Below are 27344 nucleotides of genomic sequence, written 5' to 3'. Positions count from 1 at the left end.
CACATTTTTTTGACTTTTTTGACTAGTTGGAGGTCCACTATTTTAATTTGATTGGATATGTTTGTTCAGTATTAATAATATCACTTGGTAACACTTTCCTCATCATTAATAATTCCGGGTTTTCTCTTTGGTGTAATCTGGACTTATCCAAATAAAGCCTTCTTAGTTCATGGGCCAGCTTACCTCTGTCCCATGAACCGTACTTATCCCACGGAGCTCAAAGGGTTAACTGTTCTCTGCCCGCTACCCCGCGATACGAGCGATGTGTAGGTTACGCCCTCCAGCGTCAGGCTTTCGCATGGAGACGGCGGACGGGCGGAGACTCCTCCCATGGCTCCGGAAGCGGATAAGACGTCAGACGCCGCTAGCTCCGGACATGTGTGTGAGAAGCCGGCATATAGCTCGGCTCCCCGCCACTGCGGGTTACACACACTGTCCGGAGCGCCTTATACTTACCTCTTTCGCCAGAACCGTGAGTAAATATCTTCCCTTGCAGGTATTGATCAATATTACCATAAGGGATAGGTGGAGAATAATATATTCCTCTATGCTTTATTACAGGTTTCACGTCGAGTCCCGACAGGACCGTGAGTGTATTTTTTTACTGTGGCTAGGCATCTCCCCTTCCCAGCTACGACATGTTGTACTGAATATGGTTTCTTGTTGTCTGCATTTTTTTTTTACAGGTGGAATCTGGGAAGGGTGAAGGAAGCGCTCCAGATATTTCGAGCCACATCCTGGCTATAGACCATTATCCAATAATTCACTGTGGATAAATGATTTTTTGTTTCATGGCATCCATTTGTTGAGCCCCTGAGGAGGACACATGTTATTTTGTGCCGAAACGCGTAGGGACGGTGTGTCATGGGATACATCTAGCCCCTTTGGGCAGATTGTATCCTGGATGTGATATCTTGTTGTATATATTTGGTAACTATTGTCCCCTGGTCTATATTTTAGCAGCATAGCTTTGGCGTACTATTGCTAAGAGGCCCCTATCTGGGTCAAATGGCTGATTATAATTCATCACTATAATTATAATATTTTAGAGGTGGTTATTAAAAATTATATTTTATGCACACTCCCCCGATTATTTCTCATTTATCTCTGGGTCATTGTTTTGCATCTGAATGACCGTATACAAGACAGAATGGTCTTTTGAAACATAATGTCACTAAGTAATAGTGATGAGTGGCATTGCCCATATTTGCTCCTATATTTGCGAATTTCGTGTATTCGTTATATTTGCATATGCGAATATTCGCATATGCGAATATTTGCATATTCGAGGAAGAATACAGTGAGGGGATGGGCAACTTTACTATTGGTTGCTAGAGATGTTGTTGATAACCTCTGACAAGTGTATTTGCATCATTCTAATTGGCCCACAAGTGAAAAGAAGGAATATGCGAATATTGACATATGCGAATTTGCGCACATGTGAATATTGACATATGCGAATATGCGCAAATGTGGAAAAAAGCGATTATTAGCAATTTCGAATATATAACAAACATATTCGCAATATTCGCAGATTCGCGAATTTGCAATATTTGCTATAAAAATTAGAAATCTGAATATTCGCGCCCAACACTACTAAGTAACTGATTAAATCATCCAATGTAGTAACACTGTATAATGTGCTGTCCTCGTCCTTATCCCCCCCTATGAGCCATAATAAAAATAATCCATCTGAATTTCTAGAGATTTAATTCAAGGCAAATCAAGTTCAGTAGTAAAACTTTTGTCAAAGGTAGGGGCCCCTGCTCCAGTTCACAGTGTATATCTTACCAGTCGCTGTTCAGAATCAGAGACTCCTGTCTTTTGAAAGAAGTCCATGCTCCTGTCCAAATCTGATTCAGCTTTTGAATCTGAATCAAATCTGATCCAATTGGAGAAAATTCTTCAAAATGAATTTCAGGAAATGTGCCTATTCTTCATCCCTGGTTACACGATGTACCGTAGATCTTATATACCTGAATTATACACATAACACGTTCCACTCTCTGCTTTTTAGAGGATTAATGGCCATCCATTACTTTTGTTATCATTACCCTTACTTAAAAGAGTAGTTTTGCTTTGCCTTTTTTGTGACCAAAGGAGTCTGAATACTGGACTATTCCCACTAAAGACATACTTCTGGCATTTCTAAATTTTCCAGCACATATACTTTGTGTACTTGCAATATCATCCATTCCAAAATTAATTTTCTGAATTACAATTCAAGCACATGTAGATAAAGGCAACCTTAGTTTCTTACATCATACAGAATAACCAAAAATGTTATTCAAAAAATATAAAAAATATGACTTAATCTTTTTCTCTAATAATCACCATTTAAGTTTAATAAGAGAAACAAATTGTTTATAATCCACTTTATACCACAGAAACATAGGGGGAGATTTATCAAAACCGGTCCGGAGAAAAGTTGTTGAGTTGCCCATAGCAACCAATCAGATCGCTTCTTTCATTCAGAGGCCTTTTCAAAAATGAGTAAAAGTTATCTGATTGGTTGCTATGGGCAACTCAGTAACTTTTCTCTGGATAGGTTTTGATAAATCTCCCCCAAAAACATTACAACTATTATACTAATTGCTGACCTACTATGTGTCTTATAGAGATAAATACCAAATGCAAAGTGCAACAAGGAGTGGGCAGTCTGCATAAAATCCTATCATACACCTCTTATTATAATGGATTTATATATAGTATCAATGATATATAGGTAAAAACTACATGCTATAATCCAAAATGGTCACCTGTGGGCAGTAAAATCGGTTGCATATTTAGGCGTTCCTTAGTGCATAATAGCGACCGAAAAAAATCTAAATTATTACTTGGTAGTACCAAAACTACCAGAAGTAGAGAATCCTCCGCTCCAGTAGTTTAACCTTTTACATGCCACGGTTAAATCATGACGGCTGCATGTGAAGAGTGCTGCTTACCTCCGGCAATGGCCCTGGCTCCTGTGATCCTGGGTTCCGGTTTCCATAGCAGCCCCCAGACTTGCCATGGGGGTTGTCTGTGCACCCTACAGTACTGCACAGCATTGCAGGGTACATGAATACACTGCACTAGTTCTCTGGTGCAGTGTACTAAACTGGCGATCTGGGTAGATATTCAGGAAGCCATGTTGGTAGCTATGTAGGAAGGTAGTCACCCTCCCCCATGCCCAGGCACCATTTAAGTTTAATAAGTGAAATTACTAGTTTATAATCCAAAAGGGTCACCTATGGGCAGTAAAATCTGTAGCACATTTAGGCGCTGCTTAGTTCATATTGGGGACCGGAAAAAAAAAATCATAATAATTACAGCAGGATTTTTTCATATTTTTATAATTACTTAAATATGAAAAAAAAAAGTAATTTAATTAGTAACTTAAATCAAAATAACTTCATTAAAAAAAGTTTGAATTGTACCTGAGCGTTTCCTGATGTGTCATCAGCAGCAAAAGTGAGAAACATACAGTGCATGTAAACCAGCAAAAAGAGAAAGTGCAGAGGAAGGGTTTATATATCGGTTGTAATGATATCAAGAAGAAAGGAATCGTGTTAGTAAAAACTCTCTTACGTTGCGTTTCTATAATAATGTTTCTTTGATGGTAATGATGATATTATTGTATGGTTATAATTTTGTGTTTTTACACACAATGCATAAAATGTTATTGAGTGTTTCTATTACAATGCCCCTTTTTTTTTAAATGCATATGAAATTAGACATAAAACAGAGCGAGACAAGTAAAATAACATAGAAAAATATTCTTAAAGGGGTACTCCGGTTGAAATTATTATTTTTTAAATCAACTGGTGCCAGAAAGTTAAACAGATTTGTAAATGACTTCTATTAAAAACCTCTTACGGATGCAGGGCGTACCTGTACACACGGCGCCAGGTCCCGGTATATAACGCGGGGTCACGCCGTGATCCCGCATCATACCGGGTCGGTCCCGGTGGCTAATGACAGCCAGGTCCCTGGGCTAATAGCGCGCAGCACCGATCGTTGTGCCGCGCACTATTAACCCTTTAGACGTGGCATTCAAAGTTGATCGCCACGTCTAAAATTTAAGTAAAAGCTCCCCGGCAGCTCAGTCGGGCTGATCGGGACCATCGCGGGGAAATCGCGATGTCCCGATCAGCTAGAACACGAGCGGAGGTCCCCTTACCTGCATCCGTCGCGTCCGATCGGCGATTGATGGTTGATTGCTCCAAGCCTGAAATCCAGGCTTGAGCAATCGACCGCCGTTAACACTGATCTTTGCCGTGCCAATGCACGGCAATGATCTCTCCATGAGATCGGTATATTCTGTGTAATAGCCACTGAAAAAAAAAGTGTAGGAAAAAAAAAGTTAATAAAGATCATCTTAACCCCTTCCCTAATAAAAGTAAGAATCACCCCACCTTTTCCCAATAATAAAAAAAAAAACTGTGTAAATAAAAATAAACATATGTGGTATCGTCGCATGCGGAAATGTCTGAACTATAAAAATATATTGTTTATTAAACCGCATGGTCAATGGCACGTAAAGAAATTCCAAAGTCCAAAATCTGGAAATGCTCGGGGGGGGGGGGGGGGGATGCAACCTTAGCCAATCATAGCTTATCTCACACTCAACTGCTCTGGGGGCTATGTGTAGCAGAGTGAGGAAGGAAGTTCTACCCCTGGATGGCTTCAGATGATGTCACGCCTGCTGGGGAACGCCCCTTCCCAGTCTGTAAATCTGACTGAGACTGACCAGAAAATACAGAGCAATATTAAGGTAGAACAATTAAAAATTATGAAATAAATAAAGGCAGGGGGTGGTTTATCATGATGGGGGCAGTGAACTGGCCAGATTCAACAAGATCATGAGAGGTGCTCTTTAATGATAACTAGGCATAGTATCATTTAGAGGTATGTATACTATGTCCATTAGCATTTATGAATGTTTATTGAGTTCATGATGCGATTTTAGTGATATGCTTAAGGGGTACTCTGCCCCTATACATCTTATTCCCTATCCAAAGGATAGGAGATAAGAGATCTGATCACGGGGGCCCTGCAGCTGGGAACCTTCACGATCTCCTGCACGCCATCCCAGCATTCTGAACTTTTCGTTCCAAACGCTAAGTTCGGGGCCGTGGTCGTGACGTCATTCCACTCCTCTTCCATTCTTGTATATGGGAGGGGTCGGGAAGTGATTTCACGAGGGGCCTGGCGGGACGTCACAACCCTACCGAGAGAACCCAGTGTTCTAAACAGACTGTTTTGAACTCCTTATCCTGCACAGAGATCGTGGGGGGTCCCAGCAGCGGGACCCCCCGTGATCAGACATCTTATCCCCTATCCTTTGGATTGTTGGAATGTAGCTCCTGATTGTTAACGCTTCATGAGGTAAATAAACAGAATAGGACGGAAAGGGTTAAAGAAGACTGTGGGCATGGGTACGAAGGTGTGGAGCTGAGAGTCTGTGCGTACACGTGGATACGGTTATAATATCTCTGCACATAAAAGAGCAAATATTCTATCAGTTCATCCCCAGAGCCGTCCCTTAGGGCCTATTCACACTATGTATTTTCAAAGTGGAATTCTGCTTCGGAGTTCAGCTATGGAAAATACGGCACAGCGGCCTCCCATCCTGCTGCGACATTCACACTACCGAATTTCCGCGGCGGACATTCCATAGTGTGATCTAGCCCTTAACGATCAGCTTCCTATGATTATGGTTTATTCTGCACATATTTCTCTAAGGCCACTATATAGGATGAGTGGGAAAAGAGCCAGAGGTTACACGCAGCTGTGGGCTGTCAAATTAACAGAATGTTAGAATACGTTTTTATTCCAGTGATGCGTGAACCGCGCAGCGATATCAGGGAAAACACCAGAGCAGATGTTCTGCTTTTATAGTTATATTAATCTGCATGGTTACATTAAAATACAAAACCACATCGCAGGAAAATTCCAATGATCTGTGATCCATGGATTCAGAGACTGCATAAAAATTGGCAAATTTTCGGTATTATTAGGCACTATTGAAAGGCATATCTACAGTCTAAAGCATTGTTTTCTAACCAGTGTGCCTCCAGCTGTTGCAAAACTACAACTCCCAGCATGCCCAGACAGCCGAAGGCTGTCCGGGCATGCTGGGAGTTGTAGTTTTGCAACAGCTGGAGGCACACTGGTTGGAAAATATTGGTAAAAGGGCAAGCTAACTTAAAAGGATTCACTGTCAATCGCTTCATTACAAGTACAGAGGGGAACCAGGTCAGGTGTCAGCAGAGAGCACTGTGGTCAGACTGGAAAGAACTACTCAACTTCCTGTGGATCATACAGCAGCTGATAAGTACTGGATGGATTAAAGGGGTATTCCAGCAAAAAACTTTTTTTTATTTTTTTTTTTTATATCAACTGGCTCCAGAAAGTTAAACAGATTTGTAAATTACTTATATTAAAAAATCTTAAAGGGGTTATCCAGGAAAAAACTTTGTTTTCTACATCAACTGGCTCCGGAAAGTTAAACAGATTTGTACATTACTTCTATTAACAAATCTTAATCCTTTCAGTACTTATAGCTGATGAAGTTAAGGTTGTTCTTTTCTTTCTAAGTGATCTCTGATGACACGTGTCTCGGGAACCGCCCAGTTTAAAAGAGGTTTGCTATGGGGATTTGCTTCTAAACTGGGCGGTTCCCGAGACACGTGTCATCAGAGAGCACTTAGATAGGAAAGAACAACCTTAACTTCAGAAGCTCATAAGTACTGAAAGGATTAAGATTTTTTAATAGAAGTAATTTACAAATCTGTTTAACTTTCTGGAGCTAGTTGATATCTAAAAAACAAGTTTTTTCCTGGATAACCCCTTTAATCCTTCCAATAATTATCAGCTGCTGAAGTTGAGTTGTTGTTTTCTGTCTGGCAACAGTGCTCTCTGCTGACATCTCTGCTTGTCTCGGGAACTGCACAAAGTAGAATAGGTTTTCTATGGGGATTTGCTTCTAAACTGGGCGGTTCCCGAGACACGTGTCATCAGAGAGCACTTAGACAGAAAAGAACAACTCAACTTCAGAAGCTCATAAGTACTGAGAGGATGAAGATTTTTCAATAGAAGTAACTTACAAATCTGTTTAACTTTCTGGAGCCAGTTGATAAATATAAAAAAGTTTTTTCCTGGATAACCCCTTTAAGGGTCTATTAAGGGAACTATTGGTGTGAATGTGCCTTCCCCCGACCCGTTCACAATGCGGATTTTCAGTGAGGAAGAATTTCTCCACTGAAATGTATCCACGCAAAGAATGAGCCTGTTCATTCTTTGCGATGAATTCCGCGAGCACTGCTTTGCCGTCAATGGTGATGGGGCAGTGCCGCGCGGTCCTACCGGGGAAGGAGTCGCCAGGTGGAGTCTTTGATCAAATTACTCAGTGTGAACATACCCTCACTATGAATGCACATAGTGCTGCAAGTCTAAATGCAAAGTTGTTTCATGCCTTAATTCATTTGTTTCAGACTTTTTTGAGCAATTTGACATGTCAAAGGTTTTTCTAAATGACAGTAAATGATAGGCTATCATATGTATATGGCTAGCATAACCCATACCACCCAAAAAGGGCCCTACAGAGCCAGCCTCCCCAAAATTATAAAGAGTTGAGGTGGATTCAAAGTGTCACTTACATGCACATTAGTCATAGTTTTGGGGAGGCCGGCTCTGTAGGGCCCTTTTTGGGTTGTGTGGGTAAAGTTAGCCATACACATACCATAGCCTATCTTTTACTGTCATTTAGAAAACAAATTTGAGACTTCAAATTGCTCAAAAAAGTCTAAAATAAATATATAAATAAATGAATGAAACAGCTTTGCATTTAGACTGGCAGAGCTACAGTGGGGCAAAAAAAGTATTGTCAGCCATCAATTGCGCAAGTTCTCCCACTTAAAAAGATGAGAGAGGCTGTAATTTTCATCATAGGTACCGTATTTATCGGGATATACCACGCACCGGCCTATAACACGCACCCTCATTTTACCAAGGATATTTGGGTAAAAAAAGTTTTTTACCCAAATATCCTTGGTAAAATGAGGGTGCGTGTGTGTACATGTGTGTACCCCGATACACTGTTTCTGACCCCGCAGAAGCCCCCAGGAAATGCAGGGGGAGAGAGGCCGTCGCTGCCCGCTTCTCTCCCCCTGCCTTTCCTGGGGTCTAGAGCCCTGCTGCCGCCGCTTCTCTCCCCCTTGCTATCGGTGCCGCTGCCCCTTCTCTCCCCCTGGCTATCGGTGCCGCTGCGCCATTGCTGGCGCCGATAGCCAGGGGGAGAGAAGCGGCGCTGGCATTGGGGCAGCGGCGCCAATAGCCAGGTGGAGAGAAGGGGCGCCGCTGCCCCGTTGCCTCCCCCATCCCCGGTTGTATAATTACCTGTTGCCGGGGTCGGGTCCGCGCTGCTTCTGGCCTCCGGTGTGGCTTCCCCTGCATCGTTGCTATGCGCTGCGCGGCACAATGATGAGGGACGTCACTCGTCATTGCGTCTCGCAGCGCATAGCAACGACGCAGGGGACGCCACACCGGAGGCCTGAAGCAGCGCGGACCCGGCAACAGGTAATTAAAATTGTCTGATTTTTAAAGAATTTATTTGCAAATTATGATGGTAGTATTTGGTCACCTACAAACAAGCAAGATTTCTGGCTCTTACTGACCTGTAACTTCTTCTTTAAGAGTCTCCTCTGTCCTCCACTTGTTACCTGTATTAATGGCTCCTGTTTGAACTTGTTATCCGTATAAAAGACACCTGTCCACAACCTCAAACAGTCACACTCCAAACTCCACTATGGCCAAGACCAAAGAGCTGTCGAAAGACACCAGAAACATAATTGCACCAGGCGGGGAAGACTTAATCTTCAATACGCAAGCAGCTTGGTGTGAAAAAATTAGCGATTTTGCAAATATTTAGAATATAGTGATATATATTCGTAATGATGAATATTTTTTTTTTTTTTTTGCAAATATGCGAAAATATGCGAATATATGTGAATATCAGCACTTCCAATCGGAGGACACTGATCCCTCCCTTCTTTTAGATGAAAGATATCATTGCGCATGCGCACTATCCAAATTTTATAACTAATTTTGGCATGAAAAGAAAAGAAGAGAGCGAATATGCAAATTTTACAAACATAGAATGAATATCTTTCCATATATTTGCAAAATATCGAAAATTCAAATATGGCCCCTGCCACTCATCACTAATCCCAAACATACCACCCAGACAACGAAGGAGTGGCTTCGTAAGAAGCATTTCAAGGTCCTGGAGTGGCCTAATCAGTCTCCAGATCTCAACCCCATAGAAAACCTTTGGAGGGAGTTGAAAGTCCGTGTTGTCTAGCGACAGCCCCAAAACATCACTGCTCTAGAGGAGATCTGCATGGAGGAATGGGCCAAATTACCAGCAACAATGTGTGAAAACCTTTTGAAGACTTACAGAAAACGTTTGACCTCTGTCATTGCCAACAACGGGTATATAACTAAGTATTGAGATGAACTTATGTTATTGACCAAATACTTATTTTCCCCCATAATTTGCAAATAAATAATTTAAGAATGAGACAATGTGATTTTATGGATTCTTTTTTTTTCTCATTCTGTCTCTCATAGTTGAGGTATACCTATGATGACAATTACAGGCCTCTCTCATCTTTTTAAGTGGGAGAACTTGTACAATTTGTGGCTGACTAAATACATTTATGCACTGTATGTGCATTCATAATTAGTGTATGTTTGTTTACATTGAGTAATTTGATTGGAATCTCTGCTCGTGAAATACGGTTAGCAGATATTCCTTCCGGTGTTCACCACCGAAATCCTTCAGTGGTTGGACCGCACGGCACTGCGGCATCACCATTGACTTAGAAGAACTTGTGACATGTTAATAGATTTGATTGGTTTTGATCAATGGCTGAGACCCTCACTGCACTGACCTCTAGTTTTAGCCAGGTGAAGTGCACAGCAGTGACTTTCGCTCCCCGGCTCAACACTTATTGCAGGTGACAGGCCTGCGAAGTCTTATAATAAATCCCTCATTTGCTTCATTATGTATTGTACATAATAATAATAATAATAATAATAATAATAATAATAATAACAACAACAATAATGAACTGGCTGGGTAAGGTGTAAGTCATTATGACACAAACAGTTATATAAAACCATCAGCCCAGAGAATCCAGAGGGTAATGCCATATGGTATGGCTTTCTGAATAGTTAAAAATAGTGTTTTACTCCTCTAGGGAATCTCACTCTGCCTGAATATTACATCAAATTGCTTCAATATGTACATTTCTCACTTGACTATAATGATAAATGAAAACTCAGACATCTGATGTGAATATGTTCTTTTTTTTTTGGTGGTGGTGGGGGGGAGAATTTTATACATTTTGAACACTTAGATACAATGCAATCCTGTATTTACCCATAGTCATAGGAGGAAGCATCAATCATAAGCAGACAAAAAATATTGTAAAAAATACTAAAAACGAAATACATTTGATGACTTTATTGAGTCAAATTATGATAATAATGATGATTATATAGTCTTTATTATGGAATAATGCTGAACACTGTCATAACATTGGATACCTCTGACAGTGTTCTTAGATCACGTGTGGTATTTTAATCTACAATGGGAAACTCAGGCATGAACCAATGAACAATTGTTAAATGTAACAAGGTCACTGTTCATCTAATACAGTCATCTATTTATAGAAAAGTGGATCTCACTTAATAACTTGCTTAGGATCTCAGAGCATCATGATCTTCATTTGGGTTTTGGGGGTCTTCACCTCTATCCCTGTGGTCCTTTACCCTTGTTACCTCTCTGCCCTCAGCAGGCCCAACCTGAGTCTACGTAATCTAAGAGCTTGGGTACATATCTGCAGCAGTGCCTTCACCCAATCTGGGGGATGGATGTGGTGTCCCGTTGGGAACATTTTTGAGAACATGAAAAGACTGACACAAAGCTAACTTCGAACTAAGTGTGTATTGTATAAAGATAAACAACCATGCATAACATAACAAACAGTAGGGTATAGTTTAGCAGAAAATCAGAGAAATGCAATGTGTATATAAGTCTCACCCACCCACAAGCACACCTACAACCTATCCCAGTCTTCACCCAAGTGGCTGTTGGGCACCCTCAGTTGGTGCACATTGAATAGATGGGGCCCATACAAAGTCCTGCTACATGCACAGTGTTACTTGTAGAAGCCTTATACTCTTAAAATGTCCTCAGACAAATCTCAAGATCTTTTTATTGGTATGTGAGATTAGAGTGCCCTGTTGTGGGACAGGGAAGAAGGGTTTCAAGCTTACCCTATACAGGCTGTAAATCAGATCAGTCCAGCTTTAAGGCCTCCTCACTGCTCACAGAGGCTTTCCTGCTACCTGCACTGGATCTTGTACAACCTGCTAGCTGACTCCTCTCAGCAGTCTGAACCAAGATTTTGACAGGCTGTTCCTATGTGTCCTCTCTCTGTTCTCTCTTGCTGAACTCTGACCCAAAATGACCACAAGCACAGGTCCAAAAATTCCTCCTTCCCCAGCTTTAGTCACTTTAGTCAATTTTCTTGTACAGTCACTTAGGATCTTGGTAGATAATTATCTCTTTCTTAGAATCTCCTAATCAGGGTCATAAATGTAGATGGTTGAGCTTGAGTAGTTCAACCTATGCCCTGATGGCCTTACAACCCAAAATATACTAGTATTAAAGCCAACACATAGAATGGGGGACAGAACTTCAGGTTACACCTTGACTCACCATGCCATGACCATTACTTCCTCATATGCTTATGATTACAGTGCACAATGATCATCTCCTACCCATGATCTCCTTGTTCGATGATCATCTCCTGCTCTTGATTTTAATGCCCTTTTGATCATCACGTGCTCATGGTCTCAGTGCCCCATGATGATTTTCTGTTCAAGATGTCAATGTCCAATAATCATTCATATCCTGTTTAGGATCTCAATGCCTCAATGACTTACTTCTGATCTCAGTGTCCCATGATAATATCCTGCCCATGATGATTTTCTGCTAATGATCTCATTGCCCCATGGTCATCACCTGCTCATAGTCTCAGTGCCCCATGATTATCTCTTCCTTGTGATATCTGTGCACCATAATCACCACCTGCTCATGATCTCTGTGCCCCATGAATAATCCTCTCAGACTCATGTCTCTGATCTCATAACACCATGAGCATCAACTGCTTAAGATATCAAAGATGCATGATGATCTACTTGTGATTTCCATGTACCAAGATCATCTCCTGCTCATTATCTCTGTGCCCCATAATCATCACTTGCTTATGATCTATATGCCCCATAATCATCCCTTGCTCATGATCTCTGTGTCCCATAATCATTGTTCATGATCTCTATGCCCCACAATCATTGCTCATGATCTCTGTGCCCCATGAATAATCATCTCAGACTCATGTCTCTGATCTCAGAACACCATGAGCATCAACTGCTTAAGATATCAAAGATGCATGATGATCTACTTGTGATATCCATATATCAAGATCATCTCCTGCTCATTATCTCTGTGCCCCATTACCATCATTTGTTTATGATCTCTGTGCCCCATAATCATTGCTCATGATCTCTGTGCCCCATAATCATTGCTCCTGATCTGTGTGCCCCATGATCATCACTTGCTTATGATCTATGTGCACCATAATCATCCCTTGCTCATGATCTCTGTGTCCCATAATCATTGCTCATGGTCTCTGTGCCCCACAATCATTGCTCATGATCTCTGTGTCCCATAATCATGGCTCTTGATCTCTGTGCCCCATAATCATCACTTGCTCATGATCTCTGTGCCCCACAATCATTGCTCATGATCTCTGTGCCCCATAATCATGACTTGCTCCTGATCTCTTGCCCCATAATCATCACTTGCTCATGATCTCTATTTTCCCATAATCATTGTTCATCATGATCTCTGTGCCTCATAATCATTGCTCATGATCTCTGTGCCCCATGATCAACACTTGCTCATGATCTCTGTGCCCCATAATCATCACTTGCTCATGATCTCATTACACCATTATCATGACTTGCTTATGATCTCACAGCTCCATCACATACAGGCTCTAAGAACAATCTTTATGTCTTAACTTTCGGGTTAGCTTCCATAGACAACTCCAGCACTTGCCTGAATTCTCTGGACCTGGTATTCATTGAAATGGAAAAAGGATAATGACACTTTTGCCTTATAATAATTCTTTACACTTCACATACAGAATCTATACAGAAGGACCTAGTGCTTCCAAGCCTGTATACGGTAATCAGAGGTCTGCCTCCCCTCAAAGGCTCCTCTTTATTTTTTATGCCTTTAAATATCTTTCCATTGTCATGGCTAAAATTATAGCAGAGGAACCATCACAGTCTTCTTTTCAAGTATGCTTTCATTCTTCTCATTCCTCCTGAATACCGATGACAATCCATAGTCTACCATCTTCACTCAACTGCCAATGCACACATTTCAAAACCATCGCTTTCGAGTTCTAAGGTACTTTCAATGGTAATTGCTTCGGCTACAGTAGAATCAATATGCCCCAGATTTCGTCTTGCAATCTATAAATGGAAATGTCTTCCATACTTTTCATGAGTCACAGGAATTCTCAATTTTTTAACAAGTTCCATCTTATTTAAAAGAAAACGTGATTGGTTAAAATAATCTAGCTCCAAAAATAAGAAATAACCAATTGTACTTAATAATATCGTTTTTACTAAAAATAGGTCTATCGACAAAAAAACACCTAAGAACGAATTGTAGATGAATAAAACGTTGATATATAAAAAGAGCTTAGAAACCTAATACAATGCATCAAATCAAAGCCTAAGGCAAAAAAAAGGTACAGACGACTCTTTGGTTTCTTTAGTATAAAAAGTTAAGGCACATTTCCTGACAACATGATAAGAAGGAATAAACTGCCAATTTTTCAAAAAGGAAGAAAAAAACATAAGTGGGCCATCTGTAATAGACATATATTCTGAAGTCATAGCCAGAATTAATTTTAGCATTAAGCTCGAGTTCTTCAGATGTTCTAAATGTCAATATATACTTTTTAATTAAAGTCCTTGGCTGGAATATCAGATTTTTTTCACGTCCTATTATGTCCAGCACCTATAGATCATATTAAAACATAATCCGCTGCTATGATTTTATTAAAGAAAAATGTCAAAATGCTTATTAAAGGGGTACTCTGCTGTTAGACATCTTTTTCCCTATCCTTTGGATATCTGATCGTGGAAGTCCTGCTACTGCAACCCCCCCCACCCCCCCCACGATCTCCCGCTGCACCCAGCGTTCTAAACAAATGCTGGGTTCCTGTGGCAGTGGTCGTGTTGGCCCTTCCCATAGACATGAATGAAGGGGGCGTGATGTGAAATCATGAGGGGAGTTACATAGTTACATAGTTAGTACGGTCGAAAAAAGACATATGTCCATCAAGTTCAACCAGGGAAATAAGGGGTAGGGGTGTGGCGCGATATTGGGGAAGGGATGAGATTTTATATTTCTTCATAAGCATTAATCTTATTTTGTTCCAGGAATGTATCTAATCCTGTTTTAAAGCTGTTAATTGTTCCTGCTGTGACCAGTTCCTGAGGTAGACCGTTCCATAAATTCACAGTCCTCACGGTAAAGAAGGCGTGTCGCCCCTTGAGACTAAACTTTTTTTTCTCCAGACGGAGGGAGTGCCCCCTCGTCCTTTGGGGGGGTTTAACCTGGAACAGTTTTTCTCCATATTTTTTGTATGGGCCATTAATATACTTATATACGTTTATCATATCCCCCCTTAAACGTCTCTTCTCAAGACTAAACAATTGTAACTCCTTTAATCGCTCCTCATAGCTAAGATGTTCCAAGCCCCATATTAGTTTAGTCGCGCGTCTCTGCACCCTTTCCAACTCCGCAGTGTCCCTTTTATGGACAGGTGACCAAAACTGAACAGCATATTCCAGGTGAGGCCGTACCAATGCTTTATAAAGGGGGAGTATTATGTCCCTGTCCCTTGAGTCCATGCCTCTTTTGATACATGACAATATCCTGCCGGCTTTGGAAGCAGCAGCCTGACATTGCATGCTATTCTGTAGTCTTTGATCTACAAGTACACCCAGATCCTTCTCTACCAGTGACTCTGCCAGTTTAATCCCCCCTAAGACATACGATGCATGCAGGTTATTAGTACCCAGATGCATAACTTTACATTTATCCACATTGAACCTCATTTGCCAAGTGGATGCCCAGACACTTAATCACGGCCTCCGGCTCCAATTGTTCTGAACAAAGTGTTCAGAACGCTGGAGCACCGGAGTACCCCTTTAAAATGCTGATTAAAGGGCAATTCCATCCATAGTTTACATTTAGAGTACACTTGTTCCACCATGGCGCAGTATGGTGAACGCTGCAAGTTCTGTACTTTTTAATAGGGGCTAGATATCCCAAGTATTAAGTAGGTTTGCTAAATAAATGTATAAAAAATATTCTGTCCTAAAATTACTTACATTCGAACGACTTGCAAGTGCAGTTTCTTCTGGCTTTGCATTGTTCTCCTCTTGTTAAGTGGTCAGTGCTTCCTCTCTGCTTGTCATAGGAGACATGGCGCATGTGTTATTGCATTCTTCTACTCCTGGAAGATTGAGTGAAGGAAGTGTATTGCTTCTGGGCCTTTTGGCTAAGATCAAGTGTAGTATCTGTTCTTCTCAGGTAGTCCACTGTAGGAATGGATGGCTACATGGAGGAGCAGGTGTACCAGGGTGATCCGGGGCTGGTGCCATGTAAAAAGCTCAACGGCTGACCTGTTGTGACCTGTTTCCTCCGGGTCTCTCCATGAGGCTGGGAGGGTCTAGAGCTGAGGTACTTTTGTGCCTCGGGGAGTGGTGACCCTGAGGTGCTGAAACTTACTGGGTGTTATAGCTCACTGAGTGAACGCAATGCACCAAACACTCTTCACCTTTGGCACTCACCCTTGGTATCCAAGATCCTGGCTAGGATCAGGGAAATTTTTATAGATCCAGACGGATGACCGGGCAGTATATCTGCAATCATCCACTTTATTTCCTTTTTTTTGTTTGTCACTGTGCCACTTTTACGTGTTAGTTTTTGTACACAGGATTTGCCAGGGTGTGGTAGCACTTCTGGGTGTCCCTTCTGGCGGTCAAGGGGAGTTGTGTGTGGCCATTAGGTTCCTCACCTCCCTGCAACCCCTGGGCATCTTGGCTTTTGCTGAGATGCAACCAGTATACGGCTCCTTGGCTGATACCTTGGTTAATGCCTAGGTTGAAGCCAGGGGCATTTGTGGCCCCTTAGTAGCTCAGTAAAAAGGGTCATCGAACTTGGATCCTTGCAGGTGTCTTTTAGCACGGAGGTGAAGGGTAGGTTTGTTGGGGGGGGGCTCTCTCCTTTTGGAGAAGGGCTTAACAATAAAACATATCCTCTGTGCACGTTTTTTTGTGTGACACGTTTGCACTGTTTCTTGCACTTTGGGTGATAGAGAGCACGTTCTTCAGCTCTTAGATATCAAAAAAATAAAATAAAAGGAAGAAGGAAGTGTCCTGCTAAGTGTCACTGCCCCTGTACACAGGACACAAACAGACCAGAGAAGATTAGTGTATTAGCTGGAAGAACGAAAAACCACGGCACTCAGTATGCTGAACACTCTTGGTCCTTATTGTAACATGGGGGTATACAGACACCGGGAGTGGGGAAGGGAGAACGGACCAGTGACTGTTTCGCTGCAAACTGCGGCTTCAACTGGACCTTGCGTCACTTCCCCAGTTTCCGCTCCTGGTGTCTGTATACCCCCATGTTATAATAAAGAATCAAGAGTGTTCCAGCATACTGAGTGCCATGGTTTTTCGTTCTTCCAGCTAATACACCAGTTGTCTTATCAGCTCTATCTCCACTGGACAGCTGGGAATAAGTGGCTGAAGCTGATCAGCTCAACGGACTTCCAGGTACACAGGTGCGGCTTTGTTTGGTTCCAGCAGTGCCAACATATTTTTCTTTCCAGACTAGACCAGAGAAGATGACACCTTAAAAAAAAAAAAAAAAAATTGCCTTTGCTGTGCGGTTTACATATCATGCACCATAGAATTAGTTTGGCTGGAGTTGTTTTGTGACTGGGTTAGTCAGATAATCTGTAACACTCACGTTTCTGAAGACAGGAACCCCGGTGGATGTGGATCCGCTGGACCTGTGTGGCAGATGACTCGGACCGTACCAGGGAGTGGAGTCTAAGGTGCCGCTGGTTTTCACCAGAGTCCGCCACAAAGCGGGATGGACTTGCTGCTGCAGGCAACACCCAGGTCGCTACCCCTGGCACGGCTTGACCACACAGGTGGCTGAGGAGATGCGAGGCACAGGAGGGATAAGGCAACTTGTAGTCTGGATAGCAGAAGGTCAGGGCAGGCGGCACAGTAGCATAGCCTAGACGTAGCAGGAGGTCAGTAGGCAGGCAGCAGAGGAGCAAGGTCGAGTCACAAAGCAAGAGATCAGATACACGGCAAGGCAATAACAGGAATGCTTTCTCTCAGGCTCAAGGCAACTGTCACGATTCGGCTGGCAGGAGGTGGATCCTCTGTGCCAGAGAGGGATTGGCGTGGACCGTGCTAGTGGACCGGTTCTAAGTTACTACTGGTATTCACCAGAGCCCGCCGCAAAGCGGGATGGTCTTGCAGCGGCGGTAGTAACCAGGTCGTATCCACTAGCAACGGCTCAACCTCTCTGACTGCTGAAGATAGGCGCGGTACAAGGGAGTAGACAAGAGCAAGGTCGGACGTAGCCGAAGGTCGGGGCAGGCAGCAAGGATCGTAGTCAGGGGCAACGGCAGGAGGTCTGGAACACAGGCTAGGAACACACTAGGAAACGCTTTCACTGGCACAATGGCAACAAGATCCGGCGAGGGAGTGCAGTGAGGTATACATAGGAAGTGCACAGGTGAACACACTAATTAGACCAACTGCGCCAATCAGTGGCGCAGTGGCCCTTTAAATCGCAGAGACCCGGCGCGCGCGCGCCCTAGGGAGCGGGGCCGCGCGCGCCGGGACAGGACCGACGGAGAGCGAGTCAGGTACGGGAGCCGGGGTGCGCATCGCGAGCGGGCGCCACCCGCATCGCGAATCGCATCCCGGCTGGGGGCGGTATCGCAGCGCACCCGGTCAGTAGATCTGACCGGGGCGCTGCAGTAGCGAGGATGTTGCGAGCGCTCCGGGGAGGAGCGGGGACCCGGAGCGCTCGGCGTAACAGTACCCCCCCCTTGGGTCTCCCCCTCTTCTTGGAGCCTGAGAACCTGAGGACCAGACTTTTGTCTAGGATGTTGTCCTCAGGTTCCCAGGATCTCTCTTCAGGACCACAGCCCTCCCAATCAACCAAAAAATTTTTTTTCCCTCTGACCGTCTTGGAGGCCAGTATCTCCTTCACGGAGAAGATGTCAGAAGAACCGGAAACAGGAGTGGGAGAAACAAGTTTGGGAGAGAAACGGCTGATGATGAGTGGTTTAAGGAGAGAGACATGAAAGGCATTGGGAATACGAAGAGAAGGAGGAAGAAGAAGTTTGTAAGAGACAGGATTAATTTGGCACAAGATTTTGAAAGGACCAAGATAGCGTGGTCCTAGTTTGTAACTGGGGACACGGAAGCGGACATATTTAGCGGAGAGCCATACCTTGTCTCCGGGAGCAAAAATGGGGGAAGCTCTTCTTTTCTTATCGGCAAACTTTTTCATGCGAGATGAAGCCTGTAAAAGAGAATTTTGGGTCTCTTTCCATATGGTGGAAAGATCACGAGTCACTTCATCCACAGCGGGCAAACCAGAGGGCAAGGGAGTAGGGAGGGGGGGAAGAGGGTGACGGCCGTACACCACGAAAAATGGGGATTTAGCAGAAGATTCAGAGACTCTGAAGTTGTACGAGAATTCGGCCCATGGTAGAAGATCTGCCCAGTCATCCTGGCGGGAGGAAACAAAATGCCGTAAATAGTCACCCAGGACCTGGTTAATTCTTTCTACTTGCCCATTGGATTGAGGATGATAAGCAGAAGAGAAGTTTAATTTAATCTTGAGTTGTTTACAGAGAGCCCTCCAGAATTTTGACACAAATTGGACGCCTCTATCTGAGACGATCTGCGTGGGCAAACCGTGAAGACGAAAAATGTGTACAAAAAATTGTTTTGCCAACTGAGGCGCTGAAGGAAGACCAGGAAGAGGAATAAAATGTGCCATCTTGGAAAATCGATCAACGACCACCCAAACAACAGTGTTGCCACGGGATGGGGGTAAGTCTGTAATAAAGTCCATACCAATCAGAGACCAAGGCTGTTCGGGGACAGGCAGAGGATGAAGGAGACCAGCAGGCTTCTGGCGAGGAGTCTTATCCCGGGCACAGACAATACAGGCCCGCACAAAATCAACAACATCCGTCTCCAGAGTCGGCCACCAATAGAAACGAGAGATGAGTTGCAAGGACTTTTTGATGCCCGCATGGCCTGCGAGGTGGGAGGAGTGACCCCATTTGAGAATCCCGAGACGTTGGCGTGGAGAAACGAAGGTCTTCCCTGGAGGAGTTTGCCTGATGGAGGCTGGAGAAGTGGAGATCAGACAGTCAGGAGGAATGATGTGTTGCGGAGGGAGCTCTACTTCCGAGGCATCCGAGGAACGAGAGAGAGCATCGGCCCTAATGTTCTTGTCGGCAGGGCGAAAAAGAATTTCAAAGTTAAAACGGGCAAAGAACAACGACCACCTGGCCTGGCGAGGATTCAGCCGTTGGGCAGACTGGAGATAGGAGAGATTCTTGTGATCGGTGTAAATGATAACTGGAAATTTTGATCCCTCCAGCAGATGCCTCCATTCCTCAAGTGCCAATTTAATGGCCAGTAGTTCTCGATCCCCGATGGAGTAGTTCCTCTCCGCCGGAGAGAAGGTCCTAGAAAAAAACCCACAAGTAACAGCATGCCCGGAAGAATTTTTTTGTAGAAGGACCGCTCCAGTTCCCACAGAGGAGGCATCTACCTCCAATAGGAAGGGTTTAGATGGGTCAGGTCTGGAGAGCACGGGAGCAGAAGAAAAGGCAGACTTGAGCCGTTTAAATGCGTCTTCCACTTGGGGAGACCAGGACTTAGGATTGGCATTCTTCTTGGTTAAAGCCACGATAGGAGCCACAATAGTGGAAAAATGTGGAATAAATTGTCTGTAATAATTGGCGAACCCCAAAAAACGTTGGATAGCACGGAGTCCGGAGGGGCGTGGCCAATCTAAGACGGCAGAGAGTTTATCTGGGTCCATTTGAAGTCCCTGGCCAGAGACCAAGTATCCTAGGAAAGGAAGAGATTGACATTCAAACAGACATTTCTCCATTTTGGCATAAAGTTGATTGCCTCGAAGTCTCTGAAGAACCATGCGGACATGCTGGCGATGTTCTTCTAAGTTGGCAGAAAAAATCAGAATATCGTCCAGATACACAACAACACAGGAATATAAGAGATCACGAAAAATTTCATTAACAAAGTCTTGGAAGACGGCAGGGGCGTTGCACAGGCCAAAGGGCATGACTAGATACTCAAAGTGTCCATCTCTGGTGTTAAATGCAGTTTTCCATTCGTCCCCCTCCCTGATGCGGATGAGATTATAAGCACCTCTTAAGTCCAGTTTGGTAAAGATGTGGGCACCTTGAAGGCGATCAAAGAGTTCTGAGATAAGAGGTAGGGGGTAGCGGTTCTTTACCGTGATTTTATTAAGTCCGCGGTAATCAATGCAAGGACGTAGGGAGCCATCTTTTTTGGACACAAAGAAAAATCCCGCTCCGGCAGGAGAGGAGGATTTGCGGATAAACCCCTTTTTTACATTTTCCTGGATGTATTCAGACATAGCAAGAGTCTCTGGGGCGGACAGAGGATAAATTCTGCCCCGGGGTGGAGTAGTGCCCGGGAGGAGGTCAATAGGACAGTCATAAGGCCTGTGAGGAGGTAAAGTCTCAGCTTGTTTTTTGCAAAATACGTCAGCATAGTCCATATAAGCCTTAGGGAGACCGGTTACAGGGGGACTCACAGGGTCACGGCAGGGAGTACTGGGAACCGGTTTAAGACAGTCCTTGAAACAAGAAGTACCCCAGCTCTTGATCTCTCCTGTGGACCAATCAAGGGTTGGGGAATGGCGTTGAAGCCACGGTAGTCCAAGGAGAATTTCGGAAGTGCAATTGGAGAGGACCAAAAACTCAATTTTTTCGTGATGAGGTCCGATGCACATTAGGAGGGGCTCCGTGCGGTAACGCACGGTACAGTCCAATCTTTCATTGTTAACACAATTGATGTAGAGGGGTCTGGCGAGACTGGTCACCGGGATGTTGAACCTGTTGATGAGAGAGGCCAAAATAAAATTTCCTGCAGATCCGGAATCCAAGAAGGCCATAGTAGAGAAGGAGAAGGTAGAGGCAGATATCCGCACAGGCACAGTAAGGCGTGGAGAAGCAGAGTTGACATCAAGAACTGTCTCACCCTTGTGCGGAGTCAGCGTACGTCTTTCCAGGTGGGGAGGACGGATAGGACAATCCTTCAGGAAGTGTTCGGTACCGGCACAGTACAGGCAAAGATTCTCCATTCGGCGTCGTGTCCTCTCTTGAGGTGTCAAGCGAGACCGGTCAACTTGCATAGCCTCCACGGCGGGAGGCACAGAAACGGATTGCAGAGGACCAGAGGAGAGAGGAGCCGGGGATAAAAAACGCCTCGTGCGAACAAAGTCCATATCCTGGCGGAGCTCCTGACGCCTTTCGGAAAAACGCATGTCAATGCGAGTGGCTAGATTAATGAGTTCATGCAGGTTAGCAGGAATTTCTCGTGCGGCCAGAACATCTTTAATGTTGCTGGATAGGCCTTTTTTAAAGGTCGCGCAGAGGGCCTCATTATTCCAGGATAATTCGGAAGCAAGAGTACGGAATTGGATGGCGTAGTCGCCAACGGAAGAATTACCCTGGACCAGGTTCAGCAGGGCAGTCTCAGCAGAAGAGGCTCGGGCAGGTTCCTCAAAGACACTTCGAATTTCCGAGAAGAAGGAGTGTACAGAGGCAGTGACGGGGTCATTGCGGTCCCAGAGCGGTGTGGCCCATGACAGAGCTTTCCCAGACAGAAGGCTGACTACGAAAGCCACCTTAGACCTTTCAGTAGGAAACTGGTCCGACATCATCTCCAAGTGCAGGGAACATTGTGAAAGAAAGCCACGGCAAAACTTAGAGTCCCCATCAAATTTATCCGGCAAGGATAGTCGTAGGCCGGAAGCGGCCACTCGCTGCGGAGGAGGTGCAGGAGCTGGCGGAGGAAATGATTGCTGAAGCTGTGGTAGTAGCTGTTGTAGCATCACGGTCAGTTGAGACAGCTGGTGGCCTTGTTGCGCTATCTGTTGCGACTGCTGGGCGACCACCGTGGTGAGGTCGGCGACAACTGGCAGTGGAACTTCAGCGGGATCCATGGCCGGATCTACTGTCACGATTCGGCTGGCAGGAGGTGGATCCTCTGTGCCAGAGAGGGATTGGCGTGGACCGTGCTAGTGGACCGGTTCTAAGTTACTACTGGTATTCACCAGAGCCCGCCGCAAAGCGGGATGGTCTTGCAGCGGCGGTAGTAACCAGGTCGTATCCACTAGCAACGGCTCAACCTCTCTCACTGCTGAAGATAGGCGCGGTACAAGGGAGTAGACAAGAGCAAGGTCGGACGTAGCAGAAGGTCGGGGCAGGCAGCAAGGATCGTAGTCAGGGGCAACGGCAGGAGGTCTGGAACACAGGCTAGGAACACACTAGGAAACGCTTTCACTGGCACAATGGCAACAAGATCCGGCGAGGGAGTGCAGGGGAAGTGAGGTATACATAGGGAGTGCACAGGTGAACACACTAATTAGACCAACTGCGCCAATCAGTGGCGCAGTGGCCCTTTAAATCGCAGAGACCCGGCGCGCGCGTGCCCTAGGGAGCGGGGCCGCGCGCGCCGGGACAGGACCGACGGAGACCGAGTCAGGTACGGGAGCCGGGGTGCGCATCGCGAGCGGGCACAACCCGCATCGCGAATCGCATCCCGGCTGGGGGCGGTATCGCAGCGCACCCGGTCAGTAGATCTGACCGGGGCGCTGCAGTAGCGAGGATGTTGCGAGCGCTCCGGGGAGGAGCGGGGACCCCGAGCGCTCGGCGTAACAGCAACAAAGTAACACCTACAATCCTCCTAGGAAAATAATCTTAAACAATTAATATACTAAGTGACAAAACAACTCACAGTATATGCACCTACAATTGTCACCCCAAAAAATCACTACCATAAATTGCAAAAATAGATAAACTTTATTAATAGAAAAATATATAGAACAATATAATGACAACTGGACAGACAACCCCTAACCCATAAAAAACATATACCCCAAATTATGCATGGGATCCCAGGTACCATCAACCATAATAGTGGAGTATGCCAGATAACAAAAATACCTCCTCCATATAGCACTATAAGATAATGTCAACCATAGACCCTATAAGATCAGAATAATACATCAATGCAGTACATTATCTGTGACACGCATACTTCTAGTGACCATCAGGAGACCCCGTGCACCTCAACAAACGTTGTTTTGTGGGTTTCCCCACTTCGTCAGGAGGTCGACCAGTGTCAGAAAGCTGGATTTGCGTCCGAGATCTTGGGTCTTCCAGCAGGACAATGACCCCAATCATGAGTCAAAAAGCACCCAGAAATGGATGGCAACAAAGCGCTGGAGAGTTCTGAAGTGGCCAACAATGTATCCAGATCTAAATCCCATTGAACACCTGTAGAGAGCTTTTAAAATTTCTGTTGGGAAAAGGCGCCTTCCAATAAGAGAGACCTGGAATAGTTTGCAAAGGAAGAGTGGTCCAACATTCCGGCTGAGAGGTGTAAGAAGCTTATTGATGGTTATAGGAAGCAACTGATTTCAGTTATTTTTTCCAAAGGGTGTGCAACCAAATATTAAGTTATGGGTGCCAATAATTTTGCCCAGATCATTTTTGGAGTTTGGTGTCATTATGTGCAATTTTCTTTTTCCCCACCCTTTTATGGTTTAGTTCCAATACACACAAAGGGAATAAACATGTGTATAGCAAAACAGGTGTTACTACAATCCTTTTCTGTGAGAAATACTTCATTTCCTTGAAACATTTCAGGGGTGCCAACATTTACAGCCATGACTGTATACCGTAGATAGATATAGATAGATAGATAGATAGATAGATGGATATGAGATAATAGATAGATATGAGATAGATAGATATGAGATAGATAGATATGATAGATAGATAGATAGATAGATAGATAGATATGATAGATAGATAGATAGATAGATAGATAGATAGATATGATAGATAGATAGATATGAGATAGATATTATTGCTGGTGACATGAAAAGGATATTTGTTTTCCATCTATGACAAAGGCAGATCACACATATACTTAGCAGTGTAAAGAATGTTTGTGACATGGGTAAAATAGGTAAAATATGTGACTATTACATACAGCTAACAACTAACTTATTTTGTATGCAACACAAATTGAGTGAAAAGACATGGCGGCACATCCACATGTTCTACATTGATCTATTTCTTCTGAACTCAATCACAAAGACTAACATCAGGTAGTTACTATGCAGATTGATCAAATTGTACAAGCCGACCGGCAACTTCACAGCCACCTGATTCATGCCAGTTCTTAACTTAAAATTGCTTAGTGTTGGGTGATGATCACCACCACCGCAACATCAGTGCCTAAAAGAGGAACAATCTAGTGGTCTAGCTGCCCCATTACTGTTAGACCTAGCCCCTCGACTTTGGGCCATTTAACTCTGAATATTTTTTTTTCTTAATTTGTGTTACATTTGTATTCTGTTCCCTCATTTTTTTTTATTTATGCTTTTTAGAACAAAAACCACAATTACAATAAATATTGCTTCTCATAATATTACAAATTGGGTTACAGCGTGCAATCACCATTATGAACAGAAATACCCTCTTACCCCCCTCCCTCCTCCCACAACCACCCTGGAATCTTGGAGGGAGAAAAAGAAATAAACAGCTTTCTATAACTACTTACTATTTTTCAAATATTTTCCCCAAGATTTCATATAATTCTGCATGCCTTTTTTTTATCCTAATGCTTTAATGTATTCATATTGTCCAGTTCTTCCAACTACATCTTCCCACATTTTAAATACAGGAACCCTCTCAGATAGCCAAACTCTTAAAATCAAGGTCTTTGCACACATAAGTATCGGAACTAACCCCCCAAAGGAGTTTATCCCGTGCCAGTCACCCAGAATAACCTGAGGGAATGTTAGAGAAGACTGATGCTCCAGCACAACGCTAACTGCCATTTCATGGAAAATTTTTGCCCAAAACCCAATAATTTTGGAGAAATATACAGTATGTATTATGCAAAATTCTAAAGTGTATCATTTTAAAATTAGTATTAGACAAAAAAAAAAAATAGCGTGTTGAAAAGTATCACCCCACTGAGATATCTCTATCCCACTTACTCTTAATTTTAATGTGTAGTGTTTTCCCAACTTCTTGTCTAAGTAGTTTATACATTCGAACCATAGTGCAATTATCGCCATCACAATTTATTATATAATCATCAAATAATTATCATCAATATTAAAAAAATTCCTATCCAATATACACTTACTGTATCTGTCTCTTTCAACTGAACATACCAAAAAAAGTGTTTTTGTTCTATATTAAATTTCTGCTGTAATTGCGGAAATTCCTTCAATACCCCATCTTTATAAAAGTGTTTAACTAACATAGCACCTCATGCTCTTCAAAATCCTTAGTACCCAAGCTTAAAAACAAAGCAAAAAAAAAACCAGCAGATTCTCATTACTCCATAGTGGGGAAAAAGATAAACTGCCCTTAACTCTACAAACTTTCCTAAGTACTGTATTTATCGGGGTATACCACGCACCGGCCTATAACACGCACCCTCATTTTACCAAGGATATTTGGGTAAAAAAAGTTTTTTACCCAAATATCCATGATAAAATGAGGGTGCGTGTGTGCGCGTGTATACCCCGATATACCCCCAGGAAAGGCAGGGGGAGAGAGGCCGTCGCTGCCCGCTTCTCTCCCCCTGCCTTTCCTGGGGTCTAGAGCGCTGCTGTCGGCCCTTCTCACCCCCTGGTTATCGGCGCCGCTGCCCGTTCTGTCCCCCTGACTATCGGTGCCGGCGCCGATAGCCAGGGGGAGAGAAGCGGCGCCGACAGCCAGGGGGAGAGAAGGGGCAGCGGCACCCATTGCCGGCGCCGCTGCCCCCCCCCCCCCCCCATCCCCGGTGGCATAATTACCTGAGTCGGGTCCGCGCTGCTCCAGGCCTCCGTCGTGCGTCCCCAGCGTCGTTGCTATGCACGGCGCGGCGCTCTGACGTCATGCGCCGCGCCGTTCAGCGCATAGCAATGACGCCGGGGACGCACGACGGAGGCCTGGAGCAGCGCGGACCCGACTCAGGTAATTATGCCACCGGGGATGGGGGGAGGCAACGGGGCAGCGGCGCCGGCAATGGGTGCCGCTGCCCCTTCTCTCCCCCTGGCTGTCGGCGCCGCTTCTCTCTCCCTGGCTATCGGTGCCGGCACCGATAGTCAGGGGGACAGAACGGGTAGCGGCGCCGATAACCAGGGGGTGAAAAGGGCCGACAGCAGCACTCTAGACCCCAGGAAAGGCAGGGGGAGAGAAGCGGGCAGCGACGGCCTCTCTCCCCCTGCCTTTCCTGGGGGTGTATCGGTGTATAACACGCACACAGACTTTAGGCTAAAAATTTTAGCCTAAAAAGTAACTCCCCCTCACGGCAGGATTCATCAATCACTTTCCATAACAACGGGATTAAAATTGTTGAAAACCTCTCAAACAGTTCAAAAGGGAGACCATCTGGTCCCGGAGAGGAATTATTAGGGGCCGATTTAATAGCCTCGGTAATATCAGAGACCGATATCGGAGACTCCAGCAGACTACGTGGTGTAGAACTAATTACCAGAAGTTTCACCATAGCAAAAAAACTATTTAATTCAGATTTTTGTATTATACCTTCGGACTTGTAAAGAGTTGTGAAAAATAAAGTGAACTGTTTAGCCATAACCTCTTGGTTGGTTGTATATGATCCATCCTCCATTTAGATTTTTTCAATATTCTTCCTATCCTGATTGGCTTTTAAAATTTGTGTCAAAAGTTTAGAAGGTTTCCCTCCCTCTACATTTTTCCTCTGACCCCTAAAAAAAATAATTTTTTGGGCTTTCTCCATTAGATACTTAGCCAACTCCTTTTGTTCCCTTT

At 44.2% G+C, this 27344-nt stretch overlaps 1 pseudogene; it reads left to right on the top strand.

The window, feature by feature from the left end:
• Positions 1–15684: 15684 nt before the first annotated feature.
• Positions 15685–15833, top strand: LOC130290084 (U2 spliceosomal RNA; annotated as a pseudogene).
• The last annotated feature ends 11511 nt before the right edge of the window (positions 15834–27344 follow it).

The sequence above is a fragment of the Hyla sarda genome, chromosome 8, assembly GCF_029499605.1.
Source record: "Hyla sarda isolate aHylSar1 chromosome 8, aHylSar1.hap1, whole genome shotgun sequence".
Taxonomy (NCBI): Eukaryota; Metazoa; Chordata; class Amphibia; order Anura; family Hylidae; genus Hyla; species Hyla sarda.
The sequence above is the reverse complement of the archived record's forward strand: the minus strand, read 5'-3'. Positions and strand labels throughout refer to the sequence as shown.